General features: G+C 44.6%; 1 pseudogene; it reads left to right on the forward strand.

Moving 5' to 3' along the window:
- Positions 1–254: 254 nt before the first annotated feature.
- LOC139540782 (selenocysteine-specific elongation factor-like) lies at positions 255–21625 on the forward strand (annotated as a pseudogene).
- Positions 21626–21863: the final 238 nt, after the last annotated feature.

Below are 21863 nucleotides of genomic sequence, written 5' to 3' on the forward strand. Positions count from 1 at the left end.
AACCGGCATATTTTCCAGATGACTGTTTTTATTGATACACAGTTGACAGGAAAGTTTCGTGTAATTCGACAGATAACGTTATTTCATAAAAATATGAATGAATTGTAAGATTAAAAGTTTAATGAATGACTGTTGGTTTAACGTAAAAGTAGTCAATTGTGTTACGTGTAATTACGGAAAGTAAACTAGAGTTCAAGGTCCAGCCACGCTACGTGCTGAGACTGGTTGGTTGCGACAGGAACATATTGCTAGTTAGCCAAAACTACCAGTCATGGCAGACTCGAGCAACAATCACTCGAAGACCCTCAATTTCAACGTGGGGGTACTTGGGCATGTCGACAGCGGGAAGACATCGCTTGCCAGGGCTCTCAGCAGCACAGCGTCCACGGCTGCCTTTGACAAGAACCCGCAGTTCCGAGAGAGGCATCACCCTGGATCTAGGCTTCTCCTCCTTCACCGTGGACCTCCCAGAGCAGCTGCGGGCGGTGTCCGGGTGCCGGGGCTACGACAACCTGCAGTTCACCTGGTGGACTATCCTGGAAACGCGTCCCTCATTCGCATCCTCATTGGGGGAAAAGGAAGCGAATGAGGATCGTGTTACTGTTTTAACTGCATAAATACATCTAACGTTATTCCCTAACAACAGTGGCAGGACAGCAAATGCTCAGGTGTTGAAACTTGTGTGACAGTGGAGATCCCATCACTCACACTAATGACATGTAGTGAAATAAATTTGTCACATGCTTTGTAAACAAGTGTAGACTAACAGTGAAATGCTTACTTACTGGCCCATCCCAACAATGCAGGGTACATTTCTTAATATATATATATATTACACACACAATACATGGACAAAAGTATGTGGATACCTCCTCGTTGAACATCGCATTCCAAAATAATGGACTTAAATATAGAGTTGCCCTCCCCCTTTGCTGGTTTAACAGCCTCCACTTATCTGGGAAGGCTTTCCACTAGTTGTTGGAACATTGCTGCGGGGACTTGTTTCCATTCAGCCACAAGAGCATTAGTGAGGTCGGGCACTGGTGTTGGGCGATTAGGCCTGGCTCGCAGTCGGCGTTCCAATTCATCCCAAAGATGTCAGATGTGGTTGAGGTCAGGGCTCTGTTTTGGCCAGTCAAGTTCTTCCACACTGATTTCGACAAACCATTTCTGCACAGGGGTATTGTCAGGCTGAAACAGGAAAGGGCCTTCCCCAAACATTTGCCACAAAGTTGGAAGCACAGACTCGTTTAGAATGTCATTGTATGCTGTAGTGTTAAGATTTCCCTTCACTGGAACTAAGGGGCCTAGCTCCGAACCATTAAAAACAGTGACACAAGGACTTCTTACGTTGAAAGTCACTGAGCTTTTCAGTAAGGCCATACTACTACCATTGTTTGTCTATGGAGATTGCATGGCAGTGTGCTCGATTTTATACACCTGTCAGCAATGGGTGTGGCTGAAATAGCCGAATCCACTATGTTGAAGGGGTGTCCACGTACTTTGATTTATATATAAACATGAGGAATAAATACACAATTAGTAACGATAACTTGGCTATATACACGGGGTACCGGTACCAAGTCAATATGCATGTGTACGAGGTAATTGAGGTGGATACAGTGAATTCGGAAAGTATTCAGACCCCTTGACTTATTCCACATTTTGTTACGTTACAACTTTGTTCTAAAATTGATTACATCGTTTTTTTCTTCATCAATCTACAAACAATACCCCATAATGACAAAGTGAAAACATGTACATTTTTTGCAATTTTTTAAAATAGAAATACCTTATTTACATAAGTTTTCAGACCCTTTGCTATGAGACTCAAAATTTAGCTCAGGTGAATCCTGTTTCCAATGATCATCCTTGATCATTCTGTGGTAAATTAAATTGATTAGACATGATTTGGAAAGGCACACACCTGTCTATATAAGGTCCCACAGTTGACAGTGCATGTCAGAGCAAAAACCAAGCCATGGGGTCAAAGGAATTGTCCGAAGAGCTCCGGAACAGGATTGTGTCGAGGCACAGATCTGGGGAAGGGTAGCAAAAAATGTTCTGCAGCATTGAAGGTCCCCAAGAGCACAGTAGCCTCCATCATTCTAAAATAGAAGAAGTTTGGAACCACCAAGACCCTTCCTAGAGCTGGCCGCCCAGCCAAACTGAGCAATCGGGGGGAAAAGGGCCTTGGTCAGGGAGGTGACCAAGAACACGATCATCACTCTGACAGAGCTCCAGAGTTCCTCTGTGGAGATGGGAGAACCTACCAGAAGGTCAACCATCTCTGCAGCACTTCACCAATCAGGCCTTTATGGTAGATTGGCCAGACGGAAGCCACGCCTCAGTAAAAGGCACATGACAGCCCGCTTGGAGTTTGAAAAAGGTACATAAAGGACTCTCAGACCATGTGAAACAAGATTCTCTGGTCTGATGAAACCAAGATTGAACTATTTGGCCTGAATGCCAAGCATCACGTCTGGAGGAAACATTGCACCACTCCTATGGTGAAGCTTGGTGGTGACAGCATCATACTGTGGGGATGTTTTTTAGCTGCAGGGACTGGGAGATTAGTCAGGATTGAGGGAAAATGAACGGAGCAAAGGACAGAGAAATTCTTGTTGAAAACCTTTCCCAGAGCGCTCTGGACCACAGACTGACAGGACAACGACCCTAAGCACACAGCCAAGACAATGCAGGAGTGGCTTTGGGACAAGTCTCTGAATGTCCTTGAGTGGCCCAGCCAGAGTCTGGACTTGAACCCGATCGATCATCTCTGGAGATGAAAATAGCTGTGCAGCGACGCTCCCTATCCAACCTGGCAGAGTTTGAGAGAATCTGCAGAGAAGAATGGGAGAAACTTGCCAAATACAGGTGTGCCAAGATTGTAGCGTCATACCCAAGAAGACTCGAGGCGGTAATCGCTGCCAAAGGTGCTTCAACAAAGTACTGAGTAAAGGGTCTGAACATTTCTAAAAACCTGTTTTTGCTTTATCATTATGGTGTATTGTGTATAGATTGATGAGGGGGACAAAAACAATTTAAGCCATTTTAGAATAATGCTTTAACGTAACAAAATGTGGAAAAAGTCAAGAGGTCTGAATACTTTCCGAATGCACTGTGTGTACAGTGTAGGGGTAAAGTGACTAGGCAATAGGATAAGTATTAAACAGTAGCAGATGCGTGTGTGATGAGTCAAAATAATTAGTGGAAAGAGGGGGGTCAATGCAGGGTCAATGCAGATAGTCCGGGTAGCTATTTGATTAATTATTTAGTTGTCTTATGGCTTGGGGGTAGAAGCTGTTCAGGGTCGTGTTGGTTCGAGTGTTGGTGCATCAATACCGCTTGCCGTCCGGTAGCAAAGAGAACAGTCTGTGACTTGGGTGGCTGGAGTCGTTGAAAAGTTGTAGAACCTTCCTCTGACACCGCCTTGTATAGAGTTCCTGGATGGCAGGGAGATCAGCCCTAGTGATGTACTGGGCCGTACGAACTACCCTCTGTAGCGCCTTGCGGTCGGATGCCAAGCTGTTGCCCGTCAGGAAGTCCAGCATCCCGTTGCAGAGGAAGGTGTTCAGTCCCAGGGTCCTGAGCTTAGTGATGAACTTGGAGGGCACTATGTTGTTGAACAGCTGGGTTTCTTTTTTTAATCCGTCATAGTTTGCAAGCCCCGACACATCAGATGAGTGACAGAGCTGGTGTAGTAGGATTCGATCTTAGTCCTGTATTGACACTTTGCCTTTTTTTATGGCTCGTCGGGGGTCATAGCGGGATTTCTTATAGATGTCCATATTAGTTTCCTACTCGTTGAAAGCGGAAGCTTTCGCTCAGTGCGGATGTTCCCTGTAATCCATGGCTTTTGGTTGGGAAATGAAACGGGCCAGTCAGCTGTCTGACAGCTGGTACTCTAGCCCTGAAGTTTGACGGTCAGGTACAGGAATGGCAAGTGGCAACATACAATGACTTTATCAGATAAGGACAACATGTTCATGGATAATTGATTGAGGGTGGTAACTTCCGATACTGTAGAGCTTACTGTATTGTCTGTGAACTCATGGAAGTTCTGTCAGAGTTCAACTCTAGATCCAGCCAGCAGAGGGCGAATGAGGACTGCAGAATAAAGACTACACAAACACCCATACAAGAGTTTTTCTTGATTTGTACTATTTCATACATTGTAGAATAATAGTGAAGACATCAAAACTATGACATAACACATGGAATCATGTAATAACCCAAAAAGATTTAAACAAATAAAAAATATATTTTAGAGACTTCAAAGTAGTCACCCTTTGCCTTGATGACAACTTTGCACACTCTTGGCATTCTCTCAACCAGTTTCATGAGGTAGTCACCTGGAATGCATTTCAATTAACAGGTGTGCCTTGTAAAAAGTTAATTTGTGGACTTTCTTTCCTTAATAAGTTTGAGCCAATCAGTTGTGTTGTAACAAGGTAGGGCTGGTATACAGAAGATGGCACTATTTGATAAAAGTCAAGTCCTCGTTAATTTAAGGTATGAAGGTCAGTCAACTCGGACAATTGCAATCGCAAAAACCATCAAGCGCTATGATGAAACTGACTCTCATACCATCACTCATTCATATATTTTTTATGTACATTCATTCCTTTACACTTGTGTGTATAAGGTAGTTGTTGTGAAATTGTTAGGTTAGATTACTCGTTGGATATTACTGTATTGTCGGAACTAGAAGCACAAGCATTTCGCTACACTCGCATTAACATCTGCTAACCATGTGTGTGACAAATCAAATTTGATTTGATTTGATGAGGACCGCCACAGGAAAGGAAGACCCAGAGTTACCTCTGCTGCAGAGGATAAGTTCATTAGTGTTAACTGCACCTCAGATTGCAGCCCAAATAAATGCTTCACAGAGTTCAAGGAACAGACACATCTCAACATCAACTGTTCAGAGGAGACTGGGAATCAGGCCTTCATGGTTGAATTGCTGCATAGAAACCACTACTAAAGGACACCAATAAGAAAAAGAGACTTACTTGGGCCAAGAAACACGAGCAATGGACATTAGACCGGTGGAAATCTGTTCTTTGGTCTGTTGAGTCCAAATTGGAAATTTTTGTTTCCAACGGCCATGTCTTTGTGAGACGCAGAGTAGGTGAACGGATGATCTCTGCATGTGTGGGGCCCACCGTGAAGCAAGGTGGAGGAGGTGTGGGGGTGCTTTTCTGGTGACACTGATTTATTTAGAATTCAAGGCTACCACAGCATTCTGCAGCGTTACGCTGCAGCGTTACCATGTGGTTTGCGCTTAGTGGGACTATCATTTGTTTTTCAACAGGACAATGACACAACACACCTCCAGGCTGTGCAAGGGCTATTGGACCAAGAAGGAGAGTGATGGAGTGCTGCATCAGATGACCTGGCCTCCACAATCACCTGACCTCAACCAAATTGAGATGGTTTGGGGTGAGTTGGACCGCAGAGTGAAGGAAAAGCAGCCAACAAGTGCTGAGCATATGTGGAAACTCCTTCAAGAGTGTTGGAAAAGCATTCATCATGAAGCTGGTTGAGAGAATGCCAAGAGTGTGCAAAGTTGTCGTCAAGGCATAGGATGGCTACTTTGAAGAATTCTAAAATCTATTTTGATTTAACACTTTTTTGGTTACTACATGATTCCATATTTGTTATTTCATAAGTTTGATGTCTTCACTATTATTCTACAATGTAGAAAAATAGTACAAATAAAGAAAAACCCTTGAATGAGTAGGTGTGTCCAAACTTTTGACTGGTACTGTATAATTTATTTCTCGAATCAACCATGCAAAGCAGCCATTACATGGTTAACGCACACTGACTGACTGGCCCCTCCACTATCCTGTGGCTTTGCAAGGAGAGAGAGAGGAGGAATGGGTAGAACTCTCCAGGAGGACGAGAGAGATTTCCTTATCCTTAAGGCTCAGTTGAACTCTGCTCACTCATTTCCCCTCTCTTCTTTCTTGCTACTATCCCCCTCCCCCCCCCCCCCCCCCTCCAATGAGTGTTTGTAGGGTTGATCCACTTTGTTTTATTATTTCTATTAATATCAGGAGTTGACAATATGTATCCTGTAAGAGGAGACTGTTTTGACAGGCCTGAGAGGTGAGGGTGAGCAAACTGGGCATTGGTGGGAGAAGAGAACAGGGGGAGTCACAGTAGAAGGAAAGCAGGATAAGGCGAATATACACACACACACAGGAGTGCAGCCTGAGTCAGTGTATATGGCTGGTAGTTTGCTATATAAAGCCAGTGTGTCCCTGTGGATGGCACATGCTGTGGATTAGGGCGGAAGGAAGGTGTGGGGAACGGGGTATGTAATAAGCTTCCCCTCCTATCCCCAATGGGGAGAGCACAGGAAAGAAAGGGAGCCAAAGAGAGGCAGAGCAAAGAGGGGAGCACAGGAAAGAAAGACTGCCAAAGTGAGGGGAAGAAAAGAGGGAGGAAAGACAACCAAGCGAGCTGGGGCTCTAATTTCAGCCCTCTAGCCTTTCTCCCTTCTTTACATCCCTTTGTACCCTCCCTCCCTCTTTCCCTCTCTTCTTGTTCTGTTGTTATTCTTGGTTGTCTGTTTCTGTTCCTGTTGCTCCATTGGTTGCTCAACTTATGAATTTGGTTATATGGCCCTTCAGGAGTGCTGTGTAGAGGAGCTGTAACCATGCAGTGCTGAGTATGCACAATCATTTCACTGCAGTAGTTTTGGACTGCGGTGTTTATTATCGACAAGTCATATAGCATAAATGAAAGTATAATTGTGCGTGTGTGTTCCAGAGGCTCAGATCATAGACCTGATGATGCTGGTGGTAGACGTGGTGAAGGGGGTCCAGACCCAGACAGCAGAGTGTCTGCTGATGGGAGAGCTGACCTGCTCTCCCATCATTCTCAACAAGACTGACCTGCTGCAGCACAACAAGAGACAGACCGCCATCGACAAGATGACCAAGAGACAACATAAGACCCTGGAGGACACCAGGTAACACACACACACACACACACACACACACACACACACACACACACACACACACACACACACACACACACACACACACACACACACACACACACACACACACACACACACACACACACACACACACACACACACACACAGTCATTCTAACCCTTGTTTCATCCCGTTGGCAAGATTTAAAGACTGTCCTGTGATTGCCGTGGCAGCGAAGCCTGGGGGTCCTGAGGCCCCTGAAACAGAAGAACCCCAGGGAGTGCCTGACCTAATGGAGGTAAAGTCCCTGAACACACTGGTGCCCCAGGATGTGCCTGCACTATTAGCGGTATGGGTTAATATTCTAACTAGACAGGACAAACGCGTTTTCCCGATCTCTGGTATATCATCAAGATAAATGAATCACAGCACGTTGTTGGAGTCATTCAGCAGTTTGTACCTGGTTAAATATAATGTTGTTGGAAATTAATGTTGAAAGCAAACATTTTGTATTCCTAAAACATACAAAATTATGCTATCGCTGATTCCTGTTGACAAGAACTTTTCATAAATATGCCAATGTCAAAACACAGTTTTGAAGTGTCCAAATCAATAGATACAAAAACTATTTGTGATATTCAAAACCTAAGCATAAAATGTACTGCCTACATATACAGTTGAAGTCGGAAGTTTACATACACTTATGTTGGAGTCATTAAAACTATTTTTTTTAATTTCTTGTTAACAAACTATAGTTTTGGCAAGTCGGTTAGGACATCTACTTTGTGCATGACACAAGTAATTTTTCCAACAATTGTTTACAGACAGATTATTTCACTTATAATTAAAGGTATCCCAATTCCAGTGGGTCAGAAGTTTACATACACTAAGTTGACTGTGCCTTTAAACAGCTTGGAGAATTCCATAAAATGATGTCATGGCTTTAGAAGCTTCTGATAAATTGACATAATTTGAGTCAATTGGAGGTGTACCTGTGGATGTATTTCAAGGCCTACTGTCAAACTCAGTGCAGTGCATTGTGAAGATGCTGGAGGAAACAGGTACAAAAGTATCTATATCCACAGTAAAACGAGTCCTATATCGACATAACCTGAAAGACCGCTCAGCAAGGAAGAAGCCACTGCTCCAAAACAGCCATAAAAAAATCAGACTACGGTTTGCAACTGCACATGGGGACAAAGATCGTACTTTTTGGAGAAATGTCCTCTGGTCTGATGAAACAAAAATAGAGCTGTTTGGCCATAATGACCATTGTTATGTTTGGAGGAAAAAGGGGGAGACTTGCAAGCCGAAGAACACCATCCCAACCGTGAAGCACGGGGGTAGCAGCATCATGTTGTGGGGGTGTTTTGCTGCAAGAGGGACTGGTGCACTTCACAAAATAGATGGCATCATGAGGCAGGAAAATTATGTGGATATACTGAAGCAACATCTCAAGACATCAGTCAGAAAGTTAAATCTTGGTCACAAATGGGTCTTCCAAATGGACAATGACCCCAAGCATACTTCCAAAGTTGTGGCAAAACGGATTAAGGACAACAAAGTCAAGGTATTGGAGTGACCATCACAAAGCCCTGACCTCAATCCTACAGAAAATTTGTGGGCAGAACTGAAAAGGCGTGTGCGAGCAAAGAGGCCTACAGACCTGACTCAGTTACACCATCCCTGTCAGGAGGAATGGGACAAAATTCACCCAACTTATTGTGGGAAGCTTGTGGAAGGCTACCCGAAACGTTTGACCCAAGTAAAACAATTTAAAGGCAATGCGTCCAAATTCTAATTGAGTGTATGTAAACTTCTGACCCACTGGGAATGTGATTAAAAAAATAAAAGCTCAAATAAATAATTCTCGCTACTATTATTCTGACATTTCACATTCTTAAAATAGTGGTGGTCCTAACTGATCTAAGACAGGGAATTTTTAAGAGGATTAAATGTCAGGAATTGTGAAAAACTGAGTTTAAATGTATTTGGCTAAGGTGTACGTAAACTTCCGACTTCAACTCTACATGTGCCCAATAGTAATATATTACTTGTATTATAATTTTTTTACGAGCACCTTATAAACTGCATATGCACCAAAAACCTTTTTGGTTTGACAAGTGGCAATAAATCACTCGTATTGATTTGGGGGGAATCAGGTTGTATGCACAACAAAAAACACACAGGAACTGTAAATATTGTTTACATCACTGGTTAGAGGACAAGCTGTTGAAGACAGCCTGCTACATTTTGGAGTGATGCATTTTGATTTGGGGCTCACCAAAACGGAAAGAGAAACGCAGCACTTATTTGCCAATCACTCATAATCGACATCACGTTGAAATCAATAGAACGAGAGGGGGGAGTCAGGTTGCACGTCCTGTTCGAACAATACTGAAAACCCCCACTGAATCTGGGAATAGTATGTCTACTGTATCACTGGTTAGAGGACAACTTGTAAAAAAACATCCAGCTACGTTTTCGATTGTTGCATTTTGTTTCAAGTGGATCGCCAATGCGGAAAGGTAAACGCAGCACTATTTTGTTAAAGGGCTACTTCGGGATTTTGTCAATGAGGTCCGTTATGTACTTCCCTAGAGTCAGGTGAACTGCTGGATAGCATGCTAGTAGATACTACCTATAGATTTCCAGTAAATCTTTTGGGAAGTAGATGAATTGTCAATAGCCCGAAGTATCCCTTTAATCACTCATACCAATATCACATTGAAATCAATAAAGCGAGGCAAACGTTTGGGTGGTAGGCGCTGTTTGAACTAACACTATTCAAAGGCCACACTGAGTCTGAGGATAATTTTTTTATATCACTGGTTAGAAGTTAATTTGCTAAAGACAGCGGTCTACATATTGCTTTGTTATTTAACTTACATGAATCACGCCCCTGCATATGATATCAACACGGATAAAGTTTGGCTGTTATTTCAGTGATCGTTTGAATCTGGTGTGAGGCTAGCAACTTTTATAGAGAGACCACCCTAAATTCTCCATGCTGTTTGGGTTCGAAAATGAGAGCACAGCTCTAACTCCTGTGACCCACAGTGCGTATGTCTTAATCACAGGACAAAACCAAAGAGATTGATCTGTTTTAAGCAAATGATCTCGTGCCATCATGCTGACTATAAACTTTCATACTAACATCACCAATCTGAGGTAAAAAGGATGTGTAATTCCCCCCAATTTGATGTAGGGAAATTCCATGGTAATGGAATTACTGAAAATTGTACCAAAACACATTTACAAGAAGATCTGTGCTGATGCAAAGTTTGGTAACAGAATAAAACTTAGGTTTGACCGTATTTCTGTAACCAAACTTTGCATCTGCACAGTTTTTCCAGTAGATGTGTTTTTGTACAATTTTCTGTGGAAATTGTTAAAGTAGTCCTTCTGCATAGAGCTGCATGGTTTGTTAAACTTTGAAATCAATGGTTTGTGTTTGATATACATTTTGAAGTGAAAAATCCGTCTCAGAGGTTAACTTGGAATTGCCCGGTGGTCAAAACGTGAGCTTGTGTAATGTAGTAACACATACTGTCCACATCATGGAAAGTAGCGTAATGTAAATTAATTAAATGTGGCATAAAAATGCAATATTTTATTTTAGGGTTATAGTTAGTTAACTCACAGATTTTTACAATAATCACCATATATTTCTCACTAGTTTAACCATTTAGAGAGTTAAGTGCTCTCAAACACATTTGAACCGGGTGCTCTAGACTATAGCTTCCATAGTGTCTGTGCAGCAGCCTGAACGTTCGACGCCGCTTCTCTTACTGGTGTGAACACCGCTTCAATGACACCTACAGTATCCTTTAATTGAAACGATACAGTAAAAGGTAGATACCATAGAACAAAGAGGCATATGACAGACACTGTCATAGGTCAGGGGGTTCTGCCCTATGATTAAAACACAAGAGCCACTGTCAGGAAGTCTTTATGAAACCACAGGATACACAGACTCAACACTAAGATATGCTTCTGATTAGGACTGGCCCTCTAGTCTGTGTGTATGTGTGTGTGTGTGTGTGTGTGAATCACACTCATGCCTACGATGACCGTACAATGTTATGACAGCAGTTTTGACTTTGCTCTGTATGCACGTCTCCCCGAGCTGTTGAAGAGCCAGACGTACCTCCCTCACAGAGACCCGGGGGGAGCCCTGCTGATGGCGGTGGACCACTGCTTCTCCATCCGCGGTCAGGGCACGGTCATGACCGGAACCCTCCTACAGGGGGCGCTAGCTGTCAACGACACCGTGGAGATCCCAGCGCTCGAGCTACGGTCACTGACCACAGAACGTTGATTTGCATGACCACTGAAAGAAGTCCTGGTCAGTGGTTCTCAACCCGCTAAGTCTATTGACCAGCAACAATTATTTGTGATATTGCTGATTTATTATAGTGCGTTAGTCAGTTGAATTAGTTCCATGGCATGCTCTTAGTTCCTGCCTCCAGAAAGGTGGAGAATCGTTGTTGCAGTAGAATAACCCTGATTCAGATGACCTGGACAGCACAAGGCTGGAGTAGAATCTACAGAGTTCATAAGTTGACTGGAAGAGGAGGGAGGGGAAAGAGGGATGGTAGTGTGGGGGTGGAGGATGTGTGTGTGTTTTGGAAAGGGCAGGATGGGGAGACTGGAGAAGAGGGGTGGGGGTTGACAGTACAGGAGCTGACTAATTTAGACCAGATGCAGTCACTCACATTTGTTTGTAGGCCAGCCTAGTCTAAACACCAGCTTATTGTATTCAACCTTACTATCAACTGGTGTCATTATAACATCCTCCATCAGGTGGCAGCAAAAGCCTGAAAAAAACTGGCTTTTGTCTCAGCATTCAGTGTCAGAGAAGAATGGTGGTTAGGCCACAACGACCATACTCTCCGTCACAACACAACAATGGACACACAACAAAAACAACACTCAGTGATGGGTAGGATAATTGTCCCTGTAACCGAATAGTTGCTGGGTCAAATCCCTGAGCCGACAAGGTAAAAATCTGCCGCTCTGCTCTTGAGCAAGGCAGTTAACCCCCAACGACAATTGCTCCCCGGGTACCGATGATGTGGACGTCGATTAAGGCAGCCCCCAGCACCTCTCTGATTCAGAGGGGTTGGGTTAAATGCGGAGGATGCATTTCAGTTGAATGCATTCAGTTGTACACTGACTAGGTATCCCCCTTTCCCTGTTCTGTTGTATATTGTACATGGTAATACCTCGTAATTTGTCAATTGCATAACTAACCTTGCACAAGCAAACGAGTCGGTTAGTTTGAATGTCTCTCTGTGTTTGTCTTTTAACCCCTAGGTGACCAAGAAAGTGAAGTTGAGTCAGATGTTCCGGCAGCCGGTGTGGGGCAATGCAGGGTGACCGCATGAGTGTGTGTGACCCAGTTTGACCCCAAATTGCTAGAACGGGGGGTGGTGTGTACCCCTGGTTCCCTACACACCCTCCATGCTGCCCTCATCTCCGTCAGAAAGATTGGCTAACGATTGGCCACCCGTGCCAAGTTCCATATCACCGTGGGCCACGAGACCGTCATGGCCAGGGTCACCTTCTTCGGTCTGCCCCCTGGGGAGACCCCCCAGACCCCCAACACAGACCCCCAACCACTCCCCTCTGATCCCCACTCCCCTCAGCCAGAACCCAGCCCCCTGAGCACATCCTTCTCCTTTGACCGGGAGTACTTCCACCAGGACGAGTATGTGATTGGTCAGCGGTAGACCGGAGGGGCTAGGCCAGACCCGGAGCAGTGGGCGCTGCTGGAGTTTGAGCGTCCGGTCACGTGTCCCCCTCTCTGCCTGGTGATTGGCTCCAAGCTGGACACGGACATCCACGCCAACGCGTGCCGGCTGGCGTTCCAGGGGCGTCTGCTGGAGGGCTTTGAGGAGAAGAGCTATTCTGAGACTACACTACCCAGACTACGCATCTACAAGACCAAACGCAAGGAGGGAGCGGTGGAGAGGGTGAGTGGACGCCCTGCTCGCCTCTCTCTGACACCCTGCCCTCCCATCACCCTTCATGGATCTCTGTCCTTTGCCTCTGTCCTTTGCCCTCTCTCTCACCCCTCTTCTCCCTCTTTCTCTCTCTCTCTAGTCTTTGTTTGGATTTTTCATTGCTGGTGGTGCTGGAGCGTGTTGCAGGGACTGAGCTCCCATTGTGCGTACACACACAGAGTCCCTGGGGCGGTGCGGGAGGGCAGCGTGGAGAGGTATGCAGGGCCTTGACCTGTGCTGGGCTGTGACACAGGCGTGTGGTCCCCTGATGCCAGAGGCAGCAGCCAGACAGACTGGTGCTGTTTGGACACACCTGAGTGGCACAGAAATATACCCACATGACTCTCTGCATTCCTCCCGACCCGCACTCTAGCCTCTGCTCTCTCGCTCTCTCTGTTCTCTCTCTCTCTCTGTTCTCTCTCTGTTCTCTCTCTCTGCTCTCTCTCTCTCTGCTCTCTCTCTGTTCTCTCTTTCTGCTCTCTCTCTCTGCTCTCTCTCTCTCTCTCTCTCTCTCTCTCTCTCTCTGCGCTCTCTCTGCGCTCTCTCTCTCTCTGCTCTCTCTCTGCCCTCTCTCTGATCTCTCTCTCTGATCTCTCTGCTCTCTCTGCTCTCTCTCTGCTCTCTCTCTCTGCTTTCTCTCTGCTCTCTCTCTCTCTCTCTCTCTCTCTCTGCTCTCTCTGCTCTCTCTCTCTGCTTTCTCTCTGCTCTCTCTCTGTTCTCTCTCTGCTCTCTCTCTGTTCTCTGCTCTCTCTGCTCTCTCTCTCTCTGCGCTCTCTCTGCGCTCTCTCTCTGCTCTCTCTCTCTCCCTCTGTTCTCTCTCTCTGCTCTCTCTCTCTGCTCTCTCTCTGCTCTCTCTCTCTGCTCTCTCTCTCTCTCTGCTCTTTTTTTTCTTTCTCTCTCTTTGTGTACTCGATCCGTCATGTTTTTTGTCTCTCACCTTCAGCCTCTTTCTCCCTGGCTCCATCTCACTCTTGTAATATATTTCTATGTTCCTCAGTTTGTTTTTCCTCTTTTGGCTCATAAGAGTCTTATCTGCCTCTCGTTGCTCCTGTCTGTCTCTGTCTGTTTGAGTGTTGTCTGCCACCCAGCAGCAGCCAGCAGTGTGTCTGTGTGTACACGCCCTCAGTCAGGGTCGCTAACAGGTCAGAGGTCAAGTGTGTGGACAAGTTTTACTGCTGTTAGCACCTCAGGCTGTCGACAGCCAACCCCACAGTTACACAGCAGTCCTTGACCCTCTCCCTGTGAGGTCAGACTCTGTTCATGTGGGTGTGTGTGGGTTCCCCTCACATAATGAGGAAGTGCTGTTTGTTTTTTGTCTTCTAAGAGGACACATACCTGAGATGTTGGAATGTTTGAGATATGACTGTGTCTTTAAGTCATGCCTTTGTCACAGTGTTGTCTGACATGTGTACCAACTGTAGCTTATCTGTGGTCATGCTTCAGTCAGAACCCAACGTCAGAGAGAGAGAAAGGGAGCGAAGGGGGGAGGGTTCAGAAAGAGTGAGGGGGAGAAGTAGAGAGAGACAGAGCGGTGCCCTCCCTTTATCGGATCAGTGACGGTTGAGAGAGTCTCAGTGATGGGGAGAAAATACAAACAACAAACAGAAGAAGAATGTGTAGAGGAATGAAAGAGGAGATACAGACAAGCTGGTGGCAGGCCTAGGGCAATGTGGCTCGTTGGGTTGGGACGGGGTACAGAGCAGTGTCATGGTGGGGTCAGCCACCCCCCACTATGGCGACAGAGTGGCAGCATGGTAACACGAGGTCATGCACCAATGTCTGTTAAATCAAAGCGAGGAACATAGAAAACAAACACACACTGACCTCTCTGTGCTGGAGGAAGTTTATACTGTCAGACTCAATAAATAATTAAAGGATATGCTGGATAGTTTTAGGATATTTTCCACGTGTGTTATTTGCTTTTATCATTAACTGGAAGCTGTTCGTTGAATAATAATATTATTTAAGCTTATTACATTACAATAATTATATTTGATATTTTCTTATATGATTACTTTGTATCTGTCATTGGTGCCCCTCATGTCTCTTTACTCATCTCTAATATTTATATATTCCTTAATTCCGTTCTTTTACTTTTAGGTTTGTGTGTATTGTGTGTATTGTGTGTATTGTTGTGAATTGTTAGATATTACTTTACTGTTGGAGCTAGAAACACAATAATTTCACTGCACCCTCAGTAACATCTGCCAAACATGTGAATGTGACCAATAACATCTACCAAACACGTGAATGTGACCAATAACATCTGCCAAACACGTGAATGTGACCAATAACATCTGCCAAACACGTGAATGTGACCAATAACATCTACCAAACACGTGAATGTGACCAATAACATCTACCAAACACGTGAATGTGACCAATAACATCTACCAAACACGTGAATGTGACCAATAACATCTGCCAAACACGTGAATGTGACCAATAACATCTGCCAAACATGTGAATGTGACCAATAACATCTACCAAACACGTGAATGTGACCAATAACATCTGCCAAACACGTGAATGTGACCAATAACATCTGCCAAACACGTGAATGTGACCAATAACATCTGCCAAACACGTGAATGTGACCAATAACATCTGCCAAACACGTGAATGTGACCAATAACATCTGCCAAACACGTGAATGTGACCAATAACATCTGCCAAACACGTGAATGTGACCAATAACATCTGATTTGATTTGGTCAGGTAACAGATGACTACACTGTGATTGGGCGAAACCTGTTTAAGAAGTAGACCAACCTGCAGTTGTTTTTGGGGTTAAAGGTCACTCTCAATCGGCGAGGCAGGGATCATCGAGGGCAGCTTCGGACAAAGCGGCAAGTTTACGATCTAGGTGACAGGTAAGTAGTGGTGGGGCTGGAGGTAAAGGTGGAGGTGGTGAATGAATCTGTTTAGGAAGAAAAGGACCGCGCCGACGATTGGTTAAAATCAGCGGACCCATGGGCGTCCTATCACATTTTACCATCAGATATTGCAGTGGATGGGCGTCCTATCACATTTTACCATCAGATATTGCAGTGGATGGGCGTCCTATCACATTTCCCCATCAGATATTGCAGTGGATGGGCGTCCTATCACATCTGACCATCCGATACCACCCATCATTTTCTATTAATTTCCAGGCGATTCTACATGTTGATTTGCCACTGTTCGTTGACAGCAGGTGATCTACTGTGCACGGCCAACGTTCCCTATGGTGTCTCTCCTTCATAAGCTCCATTAACAGTCAAGATAAGGACTGTATCGTTTGAGTTTCTTACTGCGTTTGTTGCCAATGCATATTCCATCTGTTTATTAGTCAGAATTATGCAATTACACTTATAGTACAACCAAAGCATGAAAAGGGCCTTCTCTTTTTTTCCTGCATCTCTCTCTCTGGTTCCCGTGCTCGCAGTGCATTCGTTATCAGGATCAGGATGTGGTTAGAGTGGTGGGCTGGGAATCCCACTCCAGCATTCCCAGGATTCCTCTGGGGGTAGCTCTGGGTCCGAGGGAAGTCTGCTCCCTGTTTATTTTACCTTGTGTCTCTCCGCTCCCCTCCGACCCACAGCTAGGCTCCACACTGGGCCGGGCAGGAAGAGAAACCAAAAACATTTAGAAAGAGAAGCCTACCTATATCCTCTCAACTCACTCACATTCACATTCACGTACACACTCACACACATGCTCTTACATACACACTGACATACTTGGCTAGTCACTTAAGACATTCAGTATGCTCATTGCTCATCCACACTCATAGTATGACGGTGCTGTGTGATCCTTTGACCTCTAGCTACCCCAGGTGTGTTTGTGTTGTGTGTGTGTGCTCCCTTTCTCTCGTTGTTGTTCTTTTCTTCTCCCCTCAAACCCCTTCATGGCACATGATTAAAGACAGAGAAAGCCACGGAGAGAGGGAGAAATGGAAAGAGGAGGGCTAGTTAGATTTGAAGGGCTTCTTTGAAGGCCCTCCAGGCCTCTCCACAACCTCCCCCCTCTCACACAGGCACTACTGTCCAATCCCCCCCGCTATCCGCCCTCCCCTGGACCTGACCCCAAACTCATCCCCTGCAAGCCCCTAAAGGCCACCAGCCTGGCACCAGACAGTTATTCTGTCTCTCCAGAGAGAGATGGAGGGATAGATGGAGGGAAAGGAGCAGAGAAAGATAGGGGAGTAGTGTGGTTTGTGTACGTGATGTCCGCTTGGATAGAACAAATGTTTTCATTATGTGGTTTAAATCAATACCACAGCTTGTTATACATGTGTGAAGGTGGCTTCAGGAGGGTAATTCACTGTGTGTGCGTGTTTGCAAATTAGTTGTATTTTACTCAAACATTGAACTAGATTTGACCGTTTTATTGGACACTATCACATGATTCATTCTAGTTTGTATTTACTGCTATATATCTAAGTGCTTCCCTTTGTGTGATTGTTTGCATGAGTGTTTGTGTGAGTAAGTGAATGAATGAGAGAAAGCGAGAGAGAGAAGTGGGGTAAGGCCAAGCGAATAGATCGGAGATATCCATCCCCGTAATCCTAACAACCCTCATGCTGGCATAACCATAACAATCTCCTCGGTGGCGCCGTGTGACGCGGGTAGGCGAGGTCAGCCGATGCAGAGGTTTGCTCAGGGAACATTTCTCGGCTACACGTGAGCAGAAAAACAAACACACACACACACACACACACACACACAGGAATAGATGCCACAGAGGAATCCACGGCACGCCCACAACTGCCTGACGACTGTCAGACACCAATGTAAATGTCAGCCAGGACAGGACCGCCACAGAGAACCCTGACAGAGACACGTTTCTTCTACAACTATAGAAACCGTGAAACAAGACCAGCACAACAGATCTACACTATATATATATACAAATTATGTGGACATCCATTCAAATGAATGGATTCGGCTATTTCAGCCACACCCATTGCTGACAGGTGTATAAAATGGAGCACACAGCCATGCAATCTCCATAGACAAACATTGGTAGTAGAAGGGCCTCACTGAAGAGCTCAGTGACTTTCAGCATGGCACCGTCATAGGATGCCACCTTTCCAACAAGTCAGTTTGTCAAATTTCTGCCCTGCTGGAGCTGCCCCGGTCAACTGTAATAGTTGAAGTGCTGTTATTGTGAAGTGGAAACATCTAGGAGCAACACCAGCTCAGCCGCGAAGTGGTAGGCCACACAAGCTCACAGAATGGGACTGCCGATTGCTGCAAGAGGCCTGTAAAAGAATGCTACCTGCCCAAATGCATTGTGCCAACTGTAAAGTTTGGTTGAGGAGGATTAATGGTCTGGGGCTGTTTTTCATGGTTTAGGCTTGGCCCCTTAGTTCCATTGAAGGGAAATCTTTACATTTCAGCATACAATGACATTCTTGACAATTCTGTGCTTCCAACTTTTTGTAGCAACAGTTTGGGGGAAGGCCCTTTCCTGTATCATCATGGCAATGCCGCCGTGCACAAAGTGAGGTCCATACAGAAATGGTTTGTCGAGATCGGTGTGGAAGAACTGACTGGCCTGCACAGAGCCTCAACTGCTCTTGTGGCTGAATGGAAGCAAGTCCCCGCAGCAATGTTCCAACATCTAGTGGAAAGCCTTCCCAGATAAGTGGAGGCTGTTATAGCAGCAAAGGGGGGACCAACTCAATATTAATGCCCATGATTTTGGAATGAGATGTTCAACAAGCAGGTGTCCACATACTTATGGTCATGTAGTGTTTCTGTTCTCTCTCTCATCTCCTCCATCTCTGTCATCAACACTCTAAAGAGCAGATATATACCGTTGACCCTGATTCACCACTGGAGAGCAGTCAGAACAGGTCTAGTGGTGTGGTCTAGGGTGGTGTAGTGGTCTAAGCCATTGCCTCCAGATCACATGTAACGCTATAACATGGGTACGAATCCGGCCCACTGGTATTTCAGCACACTCGCTCTTCTATATTTTCTCTCTACCTCTGTCCAATCCTTTGTTTAATTTTGATCATTTAAACTGTATTTTTTTGTATTTGTTAAATACCTATGTGACTTGTATAAACTACCAGCAATTCTAATGCTGATATGATTTCTCTTTATCTCTCCCTCTCTCTTCCCCATTCCCTCTTTCTTCTCTTCAGAGGGTCTCAGTCTAGAGACTAAGCAGCTACTCTCCTCCACCTCCAAGAAGAAAGGAAAGGGTGGGGCTAAGGGGGAACTAGCCAAAGAGGAAGATGCCAAGATGGACACTCAGCCAATCAACATCAGCCTCCGATTCAAGAGAAACGTTTTTGACCCCCACAAGAAGATGGTTCAGTCTTGAGGTGCGTTCAGTTCACTTGAACGTTTGCTACGTTGTGGAGCGGTTTGTACAGAACAACACGTTTCCCCAAAACGTTCTTGTATGTTCTTGAACAGACTTTGTGCTACGTCTGGTGGGTGTGGCAAGGTGTGGCTTGAAGCAATGAGTGACATATTTAAAGGGCAGTGGTCATGCTGACAGCGTTCCCAAACCCACAACCCCTCCCCATTTTTAAACTGGTTGTTCAGTACAGCACTGTTTCTGTTCAATTGAACGTTCCAGAATGTAAAAACGTACTGACCGCAGCCCTGACCTTTGCAGCAGTAGCTAGAGGATGAGAACAGAGATAGAGTGGTTAAAAAAGTGGCTACACTGTTCTCCTTTTCGAGTTGAAAGTAACGATTACTATATTTTTCCATGATAGGTGAATAAATGCTTGCACAAAATAAAACAGTTGTGTCAGCCATGTTACAGTAATGATGGAAAGAGGAGAGAGTGGTTCAGAGACGGTGTAAAGGCTGGCCTCTGTATCTGGAGTACATAGTGTCTTCAGAAAGTATTCATACCTCTTGACTTATTCCACATTTTGTTGTGTTACAGCCTGATTTCAAAATAATGACAAAGTGAAAATGTTTTTAGAAATGTTTGCAAATTAATTGAAAATGAAATACAGAAATATCAAATTTACATAAGTATTCACACCCCTGAGTCAATACTTTGTAGAAGCACCTTTGGCAGTGATTATAGCTGTGAGTCTTTCTGTGTAAGTCTCTATGAGCTTTCCACACCTGGATTGTGCAACATTTGCCCATTTATTTATTTCTAAATTCTTTGCTAGACAGTCATTTTCAGGTCTTGCCGTAACTGTTTTAAAGTCACCATTGGCCTCATGGTGAAATCCCTGAGCGGTTTCCTTCCTCTCCGGCAACTGAGTTAGGAAGGACGTCTTTATCTTTGTAGTGACTTGGTGTATTGATACACCATCCAAATGTAATTAATAAACTAGAAAGCCATTGCAATGCTAGTTATAGCCTAATGTTAGCTCGCTAACTAACATTGAATCTATTTGGTTAGCTTTAGCTACCTGCAGATTCATACTCCAGCATTTCATGCATGGTGGCTTGCTATGACAATCCATTTTGTACTGTAGCTATGGGTTGGGATTATGGTTAATTGTTTAGATAGCTAGCTAACATATAACTTTATTTCTGCTAGCTAGCTACATGTCTAAACAAAATACTCCACTTCGCAAGAGAATGATTACGTGACCCATATATTTAGCCAAGTGTGTCTGGGGGTGATTACGGCCATCTATTCTATTTCATGTACATGTCTAGACAATAGTGACCCATCCACTTAGCTAGATGTGGCTGGGGGGTGGTTATAGCATTTATTTAACATGACACATCAATTTAGGGTCTCGGTAAGCATCATCTAATAATTGTGAAATATTTATACAATATTTTTAGCTGGACACTTTCAAAGTAAGATTAGGATATAGGCCACGGACAAAATAAAGTGTATTGTTACCTGGAGATTTTCATTAATGTAGGCTACTACTTAAACCACGTTTAGTCTTGAAATCTTTGGTTGTTTACTACACTACCTTACTCACACATGGCCTCACATGTGACTCATTAAAGAGATGGGTGGGGCTAAGGTTTAAGAGGGTGTAAATGATGCTGAATAGGTGTAGATAAAGAAGAGCTCTCCAGTAGGTGTGGGGTTACAAGTTTATCAACTTCATCTATTGTAAAAGAAACACCATTTCAAATGTTGCTACATAAGACCTAATCAAGGCGGTCGGTCACAAATGTGGAATAAGTCAAGGGGTGTGAATACTTTCTGAAGGCACTGTAAGCTTCCACCCTTCCTCTTCCACACTCGGACTGAGGACCCAAAGGTCTCACCTGAATCTCCATCATAGTGGCCTGCTGAGAAGCCTGAGAGAAAAGCAGAGACTGTATGATATGTGTCTGTTTAAACCACACTTTCCCTGTGACAGTAGTGTCACCTTAGGCAACCCAGAGATATGGCCAACACCACTCCCTCGTCGTTTTGTTGGCTGACCTGAAAGTTGCTCATGTATGATGTGGCAAATGTCAAGAGAATATCCGCTCTCGCTGTCTCGTTCCTCCCCTATCTTTGCTATGTCTTTTACAACTGTCTTAATGGGGATGACCAAATTAGATATTGTCATCAAAGCAATCATCAGTTTTACAAACATAACACATGACCAGCTCTCTGCTCTCTCTCTGCCCTGATCTCATGCTCATTTTGGGGTGAAAGGTCATCTCTTTCTGGGTTTGGACCCATTCACTCCATGTCATTTCAATAAATGTCAATAAATAAAGCAAACACATGCTGAAAGTCCACTTCCGCGTCTTATTGATGTGTGTGTGTGTGTGTGTGTGTGTGTGTGTGTGTGTGTGTGTGTGTGTGTGTGTGTGTGTGTGTGTGTGTGTGTGTGTGTGTGTGTGTGTGTGTGTGTGTGTGTGTGTGTGTGTGCATTTGTCAGTGGTTAATAACGACCCCCCCCCCCATGACATGATTGTGATTGACATGAATCTGTGGGATGTGAATACTGTTTTGGGTTT

The sequence above is a fragment of the Salvelinus alpinus genome, chromosome 2 (genome assembly GCF_045679555.1).
Source record: "Salvelinus alpinus chromosome 2, SLU_Salpinus.1, whole genome shotgun sequence".
NCBI lineage: Eukaryota > Metazoa > Chordata > Actinopteri > Salmoniformes > Salmonidae > Salvelinus > Salvelinus alpinus.